Source organism: Hipposideros armiger, unplaced genomic scaffold (genome assembly GCF_001890085.2).
Source record: "Hipposideros armiger isolate ML-2016 unplaced genomic scaffold, ASM189008v1 scaffold_263, whole genome shotgun sequence".
Lineage (NCBI taxonomy): Eukaryota > Metazoa > Chordata > Mammalia > Chiroptera > Hipposideridae > Hipposideros > Hipposideros armiger.
In genome coordinates this window covers 110,435-127,369 of record NW_017731613.1, presented here as the reverse complement: position 1 = coordinate 127,369, position 16,935 = coordinate 110,435, and positions in this window count along the sequence as shown.

Sequence of the window (16,935 nt, the reverse complement as noted above, 5' to 3'; positions counted from 1 at the left end):
GAGAAATAGAGTTTTTAGTGGCTATAACCAATACATCCTGATGCACCTACATTACTTTATTTAAACTTCCTATCAACAAAAATAATCATGCTCAGAAAGGATGGAAACTTTTGACTTTCTTATGTCAAGATATGTCAACTCTTCTGCTCCTGGTCATACTATTGGGTTGTCGGAAATGTCATGACACATTTTTGCAACAAAAAACATAGAAAAAATACATCATGACTTTTCCAACAACCCAATATAATCTAGAGGGACCTTGACTATCCTGTTTTCTCAGCTTATCAGGCTGGTTCATTATACTGATGACATTATGCTGACTGGCCTGACAGCTGGATGTGACAAACTCTCTAGCTGCCTTAGTAAGACACAAACACTCAAGAGGATATGAGATGAACATTTTAAAAGCTAAGGAGTCTAATACGTCTGTGTAGTTTCTAGGAAAAAGGGGTACATTGGGATATTCCTTCTAAAGTGAAAGGTGGTTTACACCTTCCCTTTGAGGGAAAAAGCACAATGTTTGTTTGGATTCTTAGGATAACTGAAGAAAGCGCATACCATATTGGGGACTACTCTTCTGACCCATTTACCACCCAGTTTAGTATGGGGTCTGATGGAGAAAGGACTCCACAGCAGACACAGACTGCAGTACAAGTTGCCCCATCATTCAGGCCTTATTACATGCCATGCCCAATAGCAATGAAAAGCCTCTGGTGCTATAGAGTATCCCAGGGTAGGGTTTTGGATTACGGACACACCCTCTTCTACACTGTTCTGGAATTGCAGCTGCAACCTGGTAGAGACTGTCCCTGACATTAAGTGATGAACTCAGATTAACTGTCCTTCATGGCCTAGGTATTTTCTGATCACTGAATGATAAAGTTGACACCACCAGCAGCATCCATGCTTAAATGAAAATATTTCTTGAAGGAATAAATGAATGTTCCTTTTTATCATTTTTCAAACATTTCTTTTCCTTTTTACATTACTTTGTTCTGATTGATACATTTCTTTAACTAACAGGAAATAAAGTAAAAGGAAATCACTAAGAATATCTAACATTCTGAACAGTGTAAAGACATTCTTAAATATTAATTCATATGGTACTGAAACAAAGAAATAGTCTAATGGCCCACTCAAAGCAGATGGTGACCAAAAATAACTGGGGGTTCCTTCAAGTGCCCTTTGCTATACATTCTCTTCCTTTCAGTAACAAATAATTGAATATATAGAATGACCGTATCTGGCATATTTATCCATTCATTCATTATTCAGATAGGATGGATGGATGGATGGATGGATGGATGGATGGATGGATGGATGGATGGATGGATAGGTAGGTAGATAGATAGATAGATAGATAGATAGATAGATAGATAGATAGATAGATAGATAGACAGACAGGCATACTCTTTAACATAAACAGTGCAATAAACTTTAAATGTTTATATGACATTGAATGTACAGATTGGTTAAGGAAATGCTTAAAATTTAACTGATTCAATGTCTTCATCTCTAAATAGGGGTAGTTTCAGTTAATAATTCTAAAGGGAGATAAGAAATATTAATGTTACTCATAAACTTAATGAGTTTTGTCCAAACTAAACAAGAATTTTTCTTAAAAATTAAACAAAAGTTTAAGTGTTTACTTTCTTTATTATGATTAATTGGATTAATGATGCATAAAAACTTTAACGATATTTAAAATTATTTAACATAATCCAAATTGATTTAACAACCTAAGTGTTTTGTCAACCATGAAGAAAAGATGCTAAATGACCCCAGGTTAATTAGTTTTTGATGTTTAACCAGTCTTCTAGATGCTTATCTAGTCTTTTGAGCCTAAAAGCATAACAAGAATTTTAAAAATTTTAGATATTCTCAGCTTGGTTTAAAGAGCTAAAAACACTAAACCACATTAAAGGAGACTTAACTAAATTTAATGGAATTTAAAAATTTTAATGAAGTTTAAGTTTTAATGAGACATAAGAATCCCCCATTCTAATTTAAGATTATGAATATTTTTCTTACTATCTGGAAAGTAGTTAATTCCTAAGGCAATTATGAATACAATACAAATCTATTGATAAATTAAGATGACTTCTAAAGGATGCAATGTACTTTTTGGACTGGAGAGAAAAGGCAAACCAGGGAACTGAAATTATGAGTATTCCAATAAAACAGCAGATAATATAATAAAGTCTTAGAATTTAAAGGGGCTTTTTCTTCCATTTAATTTGATCACCTACCCAAGGCAGAATCTCTCTGTATACTATCCCTGATATATTGTCATTTAGCTGTAACCTTGAACAACCCCTGTGATCAGCTTACTACTGTACTCTACCAAGCATCACAATAGACTTGTGACCAACCATTTATAGTCAGCTGTTTTACACTGAGATACAAAACAGTATTATGAAGCCAGCTTGATTTTCATTTGAATATTGACACCAGCAGTCACCAATTGCGTTTATACACATAGAAAGTAATAAAACAGGGCCGGCTGANCTCTGAGCAACAGCGGTTCGAGTCAGCCAGAGCTGAGCAGCCGTGAGCTGCCAACAGGTGGCGGGATGGCTCAGCTAAAAAAAAAAAAAAAAGAAAGTAATAAAACATAATACTTAAGAAAGTGTGTTCTAGACTTAGGCTGAGTTTATATTAAAGCACCAATACTAGGTGTGCTACCTTTGGGGAGTCATTTAATACTCTCTGAGTCTTGATGACTCAAAGAGAATTTAAATGTCTTCATGGAATTGTTGTATGGCAAAGTGTAGGCTATTGGTGAAGCTGGATAAAGGGTATTTGGGAATTCTCTTTACCATTCTTATACATTCTGAATATTAGGGAGTATTTCAAAATAAAAAAGCAAATGTAATAAAAATAAAATGCAGCTCTTGTGAACAGCAGAATTGTGTTTTTATTTTGTTTTAGTCTATTCTGTCAATCTCTACTTTTTAATCAGTGTTTAATCCATTTAAATTTAATGAAATTTTATGATTGATTTTTGTTGGCTATCTTGCTATATGTTTTCTATTTTTCCTCTGTTCTATGTTCTTTGGATCCTTTTTTTCTGCCTGTTTAGATTAATTATTTTCAATTTTTTGTGGGGGGGCATTTCATTTTACTCCCTCCATTGTTTATCCGTATACCTCTTTGTCTTAATGTTTTAGTGATTGTTCTAAGGACTAAAGTAGTATCCTTAATTTATTACAGTCTTTAAAGAATTAATATTATATCAATTTAGGTATAATGTAACATGGTTATAGAAGTAATCTTCTATGTTACTCCCTTGCTGTCCTTTGTGCTAGTTATGATGCAAGTTATCACTATGTGTGTTATAAACCTCACAACAAAATGTTGTTTGCACTTTCATTTTTTTTTAAGCTGAGCCATCCTGCCCCCTGTTGGCAGCTCAGCAGCAGTTCAGCTCGGGCCAGGACTGAAACCACTGTTGCTTAGAGTTCACACTCTTGAGCTAGCTTTTAACCAACTGAGCCACTTAGCTGGCTTTATTGTTTGTGCATTAAACAGACAATTGTATTTTGAAGAAATTAGAAAAAAGTATTTTGTATGTACTTATTTACCAGTTATAGTGTTCTTCAACACTTCCTGTAGGTCTGCCTTTCCAACTTGTATTATTTCTGTTTAAACTGAAGGACTGCCCCCAGCATTTCTATAGCACAGAACTGTTGGCCTCAAGTTCTACTGCTTTTGGTTATCTGAACATGTCTTTATCTCACCTTTACTTTAGAAGGATGTTTATGCTATATATATAAATCTAGGTTTATAGTTGCTGTTTTGCCTTTGTTTGTTTTTTTGGAACTTTGTGCTCTTAGGTTTTTTTGTTTTTTTGTTTATTTTTGTTTTTGTGTTTTTTGTAACCACTTTAAAGATGTCCTTCCATAACTTCTGACATGCTTTATTCATAATGAGTTGTCAGCCACCACATTTAACTTTGTTTGCCTGTATATAATGTGACTTTTTTCCTCAGAATGCACTTAGGATTTATAATGGATTTTCATCAGTATTACTATGACATGCCTATTTTCTTGCATTTCTTTTCAGGAATTGCTGAACATCTTAAATTTGTAGATTAATGTAGTTCATGAAATTTGAAACCTGTCAAAAAATGTCAAACCATTATTTTCTTAAATATTTTCTGCACTTCAAACATTTTGTTGCTTCTTTCCTCGGAGACTACAACTTTAGACTGGTTGACATTAGACTGTTTTGCTATGTTTTGTTCTCTTGCTTTTCATTCTTATCTTCAGTGCACTTCACTCAGCAAAATTGGTAGTGGTGGTGGGCAGCAGAAAGTTGTTGGGCCAAGCAAACTATTCTCTCATTTCAGTATCTTCAAGACTACAACCATTCCTGCCTGGCCCTACCTTGACCAGTTTAGCTAGCCTCTCCTCAGTAAGTAAATTTCTTATGGATTTTGGCAGACTTTTTCCTATATGCCTGAACCATACCCAGCAGTTGCCCCAGAACTGTCCTGAGACTTACTGCTCACATGTCAACCACTCCTCTCTGTGGGAATCAGTTCATCAAAACTTTCTTGCATCCATGGCTCTTCAATAGTCCCATTGATAAGTATAATTTTTCTATTTAATCTAGGTTTCCCTTTCTGTCACTACCAGAGTGAAGGCTATCCATATCTTTTTATATCCTAACCAAAATTGAAATCCTCTGTCTCCTGGTTCTAATGAAGTTGTAATCTATGAGGTTTTTCTTTTGATACCTTTGTTCTTCTATTTAGTTCTTTCCTGCTGCTACAATCAAGTTGCTGGAAATTTTTATGTCATTTTTAAGTCATACAATATTGACTCATATTAAACTTGTACTTAATTACTCTTATTTAGTAAGGTTAGTCAACTGCAACAGAGACCAAGAAATCATGTTTGGCTGACTGTTATAGTGATCTTAACCAAATTAAAAAAAAATTTTAAGGAAATATATCTTTCAGAGAAATGTTCTTAATAAAGCCAGAGATTAATTTTTTGTCAAAGTAACTTAAAGTAATTCATTTTAATAACATTCACATGGACTGTCAAGGATTGAACTAATGATCTTCAATGTACTTTTTCCTTTTATTAAAAATGATTTTGGGCTGGCCGAGTGGCATGTTGGTTAAGAGTTGGCTTGGGGTGCCAGCTCTGAGCAGCAGTGTCCTGGTTTGGATCCCACATGAGGGTCAGTGATGCTGCGCCCTCTACAGCTAAGATGGTGAACAACAGCTCGACCTGGAGCTGGGCTGCCGTGAGTCACCAATGGCATAGGCTGCAGCTCCTGCTGCAGTAGGCTGCCATGAGCTACCGTTGAGTGGCCAGCAGGCAGTGTGCGGGCGACTGCCTCACCCAGGAAGAGCGCAATGATAATATCAACATGGGCCAGTGAAGTGATGTCCTCCACAACTAGACAGAAGAACAGAAGGACAGCAACTTGTGTGTTCCCCTTCTCCGATTCCCCAGTGCTGTTCCCCTCCCCCAATTCCCCAATAAAATCTTAAAAAAAAGAAAAAAATGATGTCAACATTCACCAATAGTCTATCTTCTAGTATATTGCCTAATGCCTATTATATTTAAAAGATTACCCATAGTGATGTTACATTCACACCTTCAATGTCTAATAATTTGCAGTGTTCTTCAAGGCAATTTTCTTAATAACTGTGTAATTATCTGTATAATCTAAACACATTTCCTTCTAAGGAAGCACATAACCTAAAACAAAAATAAACAAAACAAAAGAGCAACAAAAAGTAGTAGTTATATGTTCTGTCTCTCTTTCTCTTCCTTTATCTTATTTGATAATTTTATATCATATGTTCCAAATAGAAATTCTTTCTTGTTCTTGTTCTGAATATGGCCTTAAAAACATTCATAATTTCTTAAAATCTTTATGGTCTAAAGCTTTACACTTTGTTCTTGTGGGATATTTTTATTTTATTATGGTTATGTAATATTTCTTACATCATTTATAAATGCATATTTAATATCTGAGCATTTCAAAAAGCCTTGCATGTAGTCCCAGGTACTTATCCTTTTCTTAGTTAAAATCTCTTGGATTTGAAACACCTAAATTTTATTTTTTTAATGTATTATTTATTTAAATTGTGTTAATATTTGGAAAGTACCATATTATCATATCTACCTTTTTTAAATTAAATTTAAGGTTTTTTTGATCAAGTTATTCATTCTCCTGAAAAAAATGTGTTCTTTGTCTTTCTTAGGAACAAATAATTCTGGAATCCTAAGCCAAGGTTTTGAAAATTAAATTCTGTTCATTTGCTATTTCATTTATCTATCTATTTAATCTTCTAAATGACATGCCTTTCACCATAAAAAAATGAAAATATCATTGATTGTACGCTTTTTTCCTGGACTACTATCTATGAAAATGTAAATGGTGGTAATTAGCTCTATTTGCAAAAGCTCTTTATTAAGCGCAATTTCCTTAGGCAAATGTAGTAGCTCACTTAGACTTTGGCCAAGTATACTGAAAATATTTCACTCACCTCTACATTTTTACTGAACTGACATCCTAATCACAGTTACGAAAATAAAATATTGTTATCAAAATATAAATAAATTTTGCTTTCTACTGACACTTTCAAAGAGAGTACCAAGAGATGACAGATTTAGGACAGAAAATGAAATAACAAATGAGAGATCAGAAAAATCTACCAAATAACCATATAACCATTTGACAATATGATCTGGTCCAAGCTCAGAGCCCCCAAACCAGCACCTAATCCTGCACATATGCCTGGCATCTTCATCTTAATCTGTTGAGCAGAACTATATTTCAAATAATTACTTTTATTCCCATAATTCCTTACTCTTGTGCCCTTTATATACTCTTAGGAACCCTGTTAGCCATGGAAGACTGACAGATAAAGTAGTTGCTTGAAGAATTCATTTTTCCATTTCAGATTTTAGGAAAAAACCCCCAAAGATCTGGAGGAAGGTAGGAGAGGTTAGGATGGAAAAGTAACTTGTAGATCAGAGTTCTTCAAGTAGGGCATGAACAGGTCTTTCTATTATGAGGGCTACAGAGTTCATTGAAATAGATTCAACACCCATCATGCCCAAAAATGTGGAATTTCCACTGGCCCTTTACTTTTGAACTACCCGTTAGTAGTTCTTGGCTTTCTGAACTGAAATAAGAGACTAACGTGGAAATCATGTTTTTGTTTGTTTGTTTGTGTTTTATGGTTTTTTTCCCCTTGACCTAGATGGCATTGAACCAATGTTTCTCTTGTTTTTTATCTTTATTATGAATCATGTTTTTCTGTCCTTTGGCATTCCTGATCATTATTTTTTTTTTTAAGATTTTATTAGGGAATTGGGGGATGGGAACACCTCTGGGGAATTGGGGGAAGGGGAACAGACAAGTTGCTGTCGTTTTGTTCTTCAGTCTAGTTGTGGAGGACGTTGCTCCACTGGCCCAAGTTGGCACCATCATTGCGCTCTTCCTGGGCGAGGCACATCAGTTGCCGGCTTCTGGACGGCTGCTCACTGCGGCTGCTGGCCGCTCACACTGGCTGCTGGCTACACACGGTAGCCCATGGCAACCCACTGCCACAGGGGCTGCAGCCTACTGCCATCGCCAGCGACTCACGGCAGCCCAGCTCCAGGTTGAGCTGTTGTTCAGCATCTTAGTTGTAGAGGGCAGTGTCACTGGCCCTCATATGTGGGATCCGAACTGGGGCCCTCTGGCATCCCAAGCCAGCTCTTAACCACTGTGCCACTCGGCCGGCCCCGCCTGATCATTCTTGACTGGAAGCCAGGCATTGTGAATTTTACCTTTTGGGGTGCTCTATATATTCATATCCCCTATATATTCTTGAGTTTTTTCTAGGAAGCTCTTAAAACCTCTTTGATATTTTCAGGACATACTTTTGAAATTTATTATCTGGGAACAAAACAGCCTTAATCTAGGGCTAATTTTCCCTAACACTGAAGCAACACCTTACCATTGAGGCAATATTCAACGTCCAACAAAATAAAAGGATTTTTGGATTGTGGGAAGACCGGCTTTTCCAGGCCCTGTTCCCTGTACTTGTTTCAGGTGGTTATTTTCCTGGCCTCAGGTAGTTTTTACTCAGCTGAACATTTGAATGAGACCCTCCAAAAATCTCCAGAGTACTCTCTCGTGTAGCTCTCACCTCTCCAGAACTCTGCCTGTGACATATGAACACCTTGGCCTCCCTAGGCTCTGAGATCCACCTCCTCGACTCAGAAAGTTCTCTCGACACTTCCCTGGGTCCCCCCTCCCTGTGCTGTATCGGGGAAAGTCATAGGCAGTATGTTAAGGCAATTACAGGATTCACCTCATTTTCCTCCTTCTCGCACAGCTTAAGGATCACTGTCCTGTGTTGAATGGTATCCAATAATTGGGAGAAAAACAAATACACACACACACACACACACACACACACACACACACACATATACATCTGTTTTTTTCATGTGAAAGTGTAAATCCTGTTACTCTACTCCATCTTGGCTAGAAGCCATAGTCCCATGTGAGTTTGTATTTCATTTTGAAACTATCCCATATTTACAGTGCATAATTACTTAAAAAGTACAAAAAAAATAACTGGTGAATTGTTTATATTTAAAATATCAGAAACCGGCAACTGGTAAGGCTTTTTACAAAGAAATTAGGCTTGATGTTTTTATAAATGTAATACCAATAGTTTTCACACTGTTTCATAGCCATTTCAAATTAATACTCCTAAATGCGATAGCCTTCCACCAGTAAAAAAAAAAAAAATTTTTTTCTGGATGGCCTCTGATACTTTCAGTGGTTTCAAATTTTAGCAGAATGTTTTCATATTTTTAAACAGAATAAATTCCAGCAATACTTTAAAAATAACAATACAGCATCAGTTAAGTGTGCTGAGAGAGTGTTAGCTTAAATCTAATTGAAAAATAGCAACACTCACTTGCATTGTTCTTTGCACACATCATTTTATTGTAACTCTTGTGAATTATGCCTAATATTCTGAGTACTAGATAATGGCAAATTTACACATTTTTAAATGAAATATACAAAGTCACATATAAACCAACATAAATATTATTAAATTCAGTCTTCTAGAAAGTTAAATTAGAAGTCCATCTTTTATATAGAGTAATAATATTCAATGGTAAAATTATGAATGGATGGGAAGATAATTCTTTCTTGATGGTGGGAATTTAATACAAGTGCCTGTCAGAGCCTTGGCCCAGTCTTTATAAGTATCCTTTTATATATTAGAAACAAAATGTATTAATATTACAAAAACATAGAATAATGCTTTTACTATATTCTTAATTTGTAGGCATATTTCTCAAGCAGAAATAATCTATTTTTAAGGGAGGTGAACTCAGCATCATAATGTTTATTTATGAGATTACATACTAATGAATTAATTTATATTCTAACAGCACACCTTTAGGTCTCATTTAATTTGCTGTACAATGAAGTTCTTGAGTTTTTCTCCTATGCCTCTTTTTTCATGGTAATAAATCTCAAAGGTAAATCAAATTGAGTTCTCTATGCTTCTTAACATCCTGTTTGCAAACTCGAGCTATTGTGTACAAATAACACACTAGAAATAAAAGGAAAAATATTAGCAGGGGACACCAATAAAATTAATTCTCCAAAGGCATAGAAACTAAAATCAATAAATCTACAATGAAGGTATTAAAACAGTCAGCAACAACAACAACCAAAAAATAGCAACCATTGCTCTGTTATACTTTATCACTTTCTGCCTTTCTGGATAATGTTTATAACATTTCAGCAAGACAATTTTCTCAGGCCCAGGTTTCCATACCATTTTTGAAAATCACAAACAGAACATGGCCCAAGAAGCAGTCCAACAGTCTAAGCTCAGCTGTGTAATATACTCTAACTCCCTAGATTTAAAATAATGTTTCACCCCACTCCTTTAGCCCACAAATTCATATGAGTAAAAAAAATTGCTTTATCCAACATGTCTCTGGTTCACATAGCACAGGTAAAATGAAATTCAATTTACATCAATTTTCGTACATTTTATGTTTTGTCCTTTTTTGAAAATGTCTTTGTAACTATGACATGAAAAATACAATACAATTTAAGCAAATTCTATTATGAATAATTCAAATATAAAGTTTTATGAAATATAAGACAACACATAATGATTTTAAGAATAGTACTGCCCTGGCATGAAATAATTACCTACCATGCTTCATTTAAGTTCTTGAGAGAAAAATTCAACTTCTATAATGTATTGATTATGTCTTATTACATGTGGTTTGTAAATCCTTGACTAGAAGGGAAGGGATTCAGAATTTGAGACCATTGAATGACTGAAAATTTGAAGACAGAGTACGTCTAAGAACCGAAAGAATATGAAATGCAAGAATGAGGATGTTCAGTGCCACTAATGCAGAAACTTCTCAATTTGTATTTTTGTACTATATGTTTCTTACTAATATCCCATATTAAAAAGGATATTTAAATACAAGTAACCCCCATACCTCAAAAGTATTTACAATATTTTTAATGTTCTATGTCTTATTTTCCCATTTTATAATTTACAAATTGCTATCATTTCTGTGGAATTTCTAAAGCAATAAAGATATTTGTATTTTCAAATTAAAAAATCATCAAAAGCAAAGAATGAAGCTCTGACACCCTTTCCAAACTTTGCACATGGTGAGTGAAGGTGCCTTCAAGAATCAAAGCTAATTCTCTTATTTTCAGAAGAAAATTTTGAAAACAGAGAATTAATGGTTTACCAATTACAGTCTGAGACATATTTAAGATTAGGACAAAGATATCCTAATTTCCAGTCCCAGTAATTAGTGTATGTGGTATCATTAAAATGCTCTGTTCACTTCCCTCTAACTCTGCCTCCCACCTATCCATGTCTTTGTCCTGTATTCCATGACTGCCCTCTGGAAATGACAATAAAATACCCCTAATGTATGTAATCAGAGTTGAGGTTGTGTCAAATAATTCTTAAAAAATTTTTCTCCTAAATAATACTGTATTCTTTATTTTATTTTATTTTATTTTATTAATTAATTAATTTATTTTTTAAGCTGAGCCATTCTGCTACCTGTTGGCAGCTCAGCGGCTGCTCAGCTCGGGCTATAATACTGTATTCTTAATGCAGCTTGTTAAAGTCAAATATCTGAACACAGAGGATAACATTAAAATGAAAGCAGCACCTGGTATTAAGGAACCCACTGTACAGCTTCCAGTCTCTACCACACCACCACTTGCACTACTGTTGGAAGTATATTGGGAGCTTGTTCCATGTTAAGCTTCTAATCCCAGACTTAGCCAAGATGCTTCACATTAGCACTGTGAGAAAGAAGGGAGTAGGCTTGATGGGATCTGTAGATACAGTAAGAATAAAAATAAAGCCTTTGGTTAAAATTTACAAAACCTTGACAGCATAACCAAATATAAACCAGATGTTGAGCAATACAAGACAACTATTATATATCCTTAATATAATTCTGAAGTTTTAAAAGCAAGCTTCAAGGAAAAGAGGACAGAACTTGGGCCAGGTAATCAAGGCAGGAAAATTATATGTCACGATTATTGATACATAATAATGTAGACAGACATGAATCTACCACCAAAGTTTAGGCAGAACTTAGGCCATCAGGACAAAAGAAAGAGAACATCATGGATACCAAGTTTGAGTAGACAAATGAGGGACAGCCTTTAAATATACCTAGAGCAAGAGGTTACAAGAACACCATAGGTCATAGACAAGAATAAACTGGGGCTATGGAATGAAAAATAGAGACAAGGAAGTCAGAAAATTTGTTTGAGATCTGTTACAAACAGGGGTCCCACGTAGAGTGATGTTGAAAGGGAACTCATTCCATGTACAAGGCATGAAGTAGGTAACTGTCTACCAACCTTGATTTCAGATGCATGGGAAGGTCCTATTATATTAAGCAAACAAACAAACAAAAACCTCTTTCATCCATTGACTGATTGTTGATTTAATATTTCACACCTCACATATTTAGCTTAAAACGTTGACACTCCGTAGAAAATAAATATGTTGTCAACTCTTGTCACCTCAACAAGGTGACACTAAGATTTATAGTGAATCTTGTCTTCATAAGTCTGGAATCTATAAGATTAGTGAACCATGCTGTGGTTTACATACTGTATGTAAACCACATACCTTTCTTCCTATTTTAACATACCTTTCTTCCTATTATTGTACTGTACACATGCTTCTATTTTTTTATGAAAAATAACAGTGAATTCATAATTGTGTATTCATGTCTTCTTCATATAATACCTTCATTCAAAATCCCTAAAGGAAGGAATTGCAACTTTTTATTCTTTCTCCTCAAAATCTAATATGGAATTTTTTTTTAAAGATATTTTTATTGGGGAATTGAGGGATGGGAACAGCACTGGGGAATTGGAGGAAGGGGAACAGACAAGTTGCTGTCCTTTGGTTCTTCAGTTTAGTTGTGGAGGACGTTGCTTCACTGGCCCAAGTTGGCACCATCATTGCGCTCTTCACAGGCAAGGCAGATCAGTCGCCGGCTTCTGGACGGCCCCTCACTGCGGCTGCTGGCCACTCACGCTGGCTGCTGGCTACACACGGTAGCCCATGGCAACCCACTGCAGCAGGGGCTGCAGCCTAACTGCCGACGCCAGCGACTCATGGCAGCCCAGCTCCAGGTCAAGCTGTTGTTCAGCATCTTAGCTGTAGAGGGCAGTGTCACTGGCCCTCATATGTGGGATCCGAACCGGGGCCCTCTGGCATCCCAAGCCAGCTCTTAACCAAGGCGCCACTCAGCCGGCCCCTAATATGGAATCTTATATATGCTAGGCACTGAGTATTGGTTGATCTGAACTTTACTAAAGGTAATTTTGTTCAAGAAAAAGAGTGATTTTCAGCCATGTAAATCATATATTATTAATTCTCCTTATGGGCACACAATCTGAGAAATGCTTTATTTTTAAATTTAAATAAGCTCTCCTCTCTTAGTTGGTTGTGATGTTTTAAATTTCACTGTCCTCACTACAGAATTAATTGGTGTTAAGAATCCAATTATGTTTCTACTTCTGTTTGACTTACTCTTTGTCCTTGGATGCCACAACTTCTTTTTTCCTAGGTCTAAATTCCAGATAACACTATTGATTTTTTTTTGTGTGTAATGTAGAGTGATGCCCTTTATCCACTTTCAGTAGGGCATGATGTTTGAAATATTTTTTTAGGAAAGCAGTATTAATTTTTGGATGCAATATTGAACAAGCTATCATAAATTCTTTCTCAAATATTGTTGTATAAACATATATTTAAAAATAACATACATACAGGGTCTCACCTGTTCATCTTTCAGGCCAATAGATTCCATTTGTCTGGGGTTTGGGGAACAATTTGTACCACTGGAGTAGAGTGAAGACAAATGTTTTGTGTCCTTGTTCACATCAGCAAGGTGATTGAAACAAATGAGCTCACAAGTAAATATGGTTTATAAAGGTGTCTAAAAAAGATTTTGTACAATTATAACATTTTATCAAGACACTAAAAGTCTTCGCCAGGGACTTTTTGGCTTCATGTAACAGTTTCATCAACTCTCATAAATATTTCCCTTTTTGTCACTGCATTGTAATAAAATATCTTGATGTGGAAAAATTTAGACGAAGTCAGATATGACATGGTTGATCTTATTTCAATCAGTCTATGCTAGCTTTTTTTTTTGAGTTCCATTTCTCTAAATACTATATTTTCCCTTCTTAAGAATATTTACTAGTGGCTAGAAATGAATGCATTCTGGCCTGCACAGACCACATCTTTAGATCTTTATATCCTCTTAGCTACTTCTGATTAAGCAGCCAACTCCATGACCGTGGCACCTGCCACAGCCAATTGGACTAGGTGGACAATTAACCAAAATTGGGTCAATTGGAATTTGTCCCCAAGGAATGTGAAGTCATTATCCAGAGAGATAAGAAGATACAGCCTCTGCACCGAAGAGTCTTACATGGCTGACACTGGGCTGCCATGAGCAACTTGAACAAAGAAAATGATGCACAAGGAGAAAGATGAAAGAAGCTAACCCACAAAAGAAGCAGGGATGAGAGAAAATATGAACCCAAAAAGAAAGACAGAGAGCAAGAAATATGGATAATAGCTTTCTTAGTGTCTATTTTATAGTTCTTGGTTCTTGTCCCCAGGACTAAATTTCATATGTTCTCTTACTGGAAATTAGGTAAATTTTCTAATTATAAATGTTCTTCCTCACCAGAGTAGAATTCAAGCTCATGTTTGCACTGCCAGCAACTAGGACTATACAGGCCTCAGAGTGAGTACTCAAAAATGAATACTGATTACAACATATATATTAAAGATATTAGTTTGCTTCAGATACTTTGGTTCTAAGGAATCAAATAGATCACATTTAGAACTCTCATATCTGATAGAATCATCACTGAGAGAGTCCCTAAAATGGGATAAGTACTGGACCAATGGTTTTACATTATGTCATTTTTATCCTCCAAAAACCTGGGATTTATGTGCTATTTCCAGAATTTCACAGGTGATGAAACTGAGACTCAAATAACTTTCCTAAGATCATAGAGGCATTAAGTGGTGAAGCCAGAATACAAACTCAGGTCTCTCCAACTCTAGAGCCGATGTTCTTTACATACTTAATTCATGTAACATTAGTCAGGTTTGTTTCTTTATCCAGTTTATGACAAAACTGTTTCTCTAGTGTAATGGTAGATTAAAGCACTAAGATAAAGTCTACTGAGGATGGCTTAGAATATTTGTAATTATAAACTTGTTAATAAAATTAATGAATATGGAATTAAAGGACATATGAATTCATAACTAGCTAATTGCTAAAGACTAAAAGAGGATGAAAATCACTAAAATGAAATTTAACTTAATACAGGAATTTATTTTGATTGTGCCTTATAGGGAGTAAAATGATATCTTTTTAATATATTTAATTCCAACAGTATTATGTTTTATGAAAATAAAGTTGGCAAATGTTTTGTTCCAAAATGCGTACACATAGTCTCTAAATACGTCAGGCACAGTAAATGGATAGTAACCTTTACGACAAATATCTGAAAAAGGTAAATCATAGAAATAAGTATTTTACAGCATTGTTGTAAAAACTCACACTACCACTAGCTACTACACATTTGAGTAGATTTTTCTTATTAATATTAACATAGATTTTATCTCTCTCCAATACACATTTACCAACACTTGATATATTAATTCTTTTTATTTTTAATTTACATTATTTATTTTTAATTAGTTTCAGGTGTACAACACAGTGCAATAGTTACACTTTTTACCCCTCAAAGTGACAACCCCCTCCCCCAATTCACCGCCCCACTCCCCCCATATCATACATATCTATTACAATTCCATTGACTCTACTATTTTTATCCTTTTTAATTACAGACTTTCTGATAAAAGTGATCTCTCACTGTTTTAATTTGCATTTGTATGATTATGAGTATGGGAGTTTCCTTATGTATTATTTAGCTGTGAAGAAGTCTGGTCTATGGTAGTTTATCTCATTAGTCCGTTTTTTTCCCCCTCATTGGAGTTTTAGTCTTTTCTTGATTAATACAAGTTATTTCTATACAACAGATAACAAGCCCTTATTAGTTTTAAAGATAGCCAATAGCTTACCCATTTTTCAATGATATCCTTCATAGAACATAAAACCTTTTTATTGATAACATCATAGCAATGGGCTTCTTCATATCATAATTTGTGCTTTGGGGCTTCTTCATATCATAATTTATGCTACCTATGGTCCACAAAACTATTCTTCTAATTTTCTTCTAAGAATAACTTTGTAAACTGTGGTGCTTATGGTGCAAATTTCACATGATTTGTCTATAAACATATTTGGAATCTGCCTTTGAATTGGGAATAGGAAGCCCAGACTTATTTCTCTCCAATTAGAGAGTATGTTTTCCCTAATCTCTTCTAACCATTGATTTTTGGTGCTATTTCATAATATACTGTGTTTCCATATATGCATGTTTCTATTATGTTTCATTTATCTACTTGTCTCTTCTTGCATAAAAATGATACTGGTCTTATAACTATAGTTTTTCTGAATGTCTTAATATCTGATCAGTATTCTCATTTATCTTCTTAATGTAAACCCAGCAATCTATAAGGTCCTTAGTCTTCAACATAAATTTCTGAATGATTTTGTTCAGTTACATCACAGATCCAGCATAATGTTTTTGAAACTGCATTGAATTTGTAAGCTAATTGAAAGAAAATGGATAATACAGAAGGTGCCAAAAAAATGAATACACATTTTAATAAATGAAAAAACTTTTAAAATCGTAATGCTCAGTATATACTGATAACATAAGAGAAATACAAGTCACATTTTACTTCTGCAGTTACCAAAGGTGCTCAAAGTGGTTACCATCAGCGTAATTTTAATACAGTTTTTTCCTTTCTTAAAATGTGTATTCATTTTTTTGGCACCCTCTGTATTTGACACATTTACTATATTATGTCATTCCACCATGAATGTGATATACCTCTTTATTTATTCAAATTTGTTTATCAACTTAATATGACAAACTTTTGAAAATAAAGATTGCTCAATCTTGCTAAGTTGGTTCCTGTTTTACAGCTTTTGTTAATTTTTAGTTGATTTAGTTAATACTGCTGGATTTAAATATATATTAAGTATAAAATATATTTATGTTATATATATATATCATATATTTATAATACATAAACATATATTATATGGAAGATATTCTATACAATATTACACATGTCATATATCTTATATAAGGGTGGGGCCTTCATGTTGGGATTAGTGTTCTTATAAAAAGATGCTGGAGAGCTTGCCTCCTCTCTCTATCTCTGCTATATAAGGACACAGCAAGGAGACAGCTGCCTGC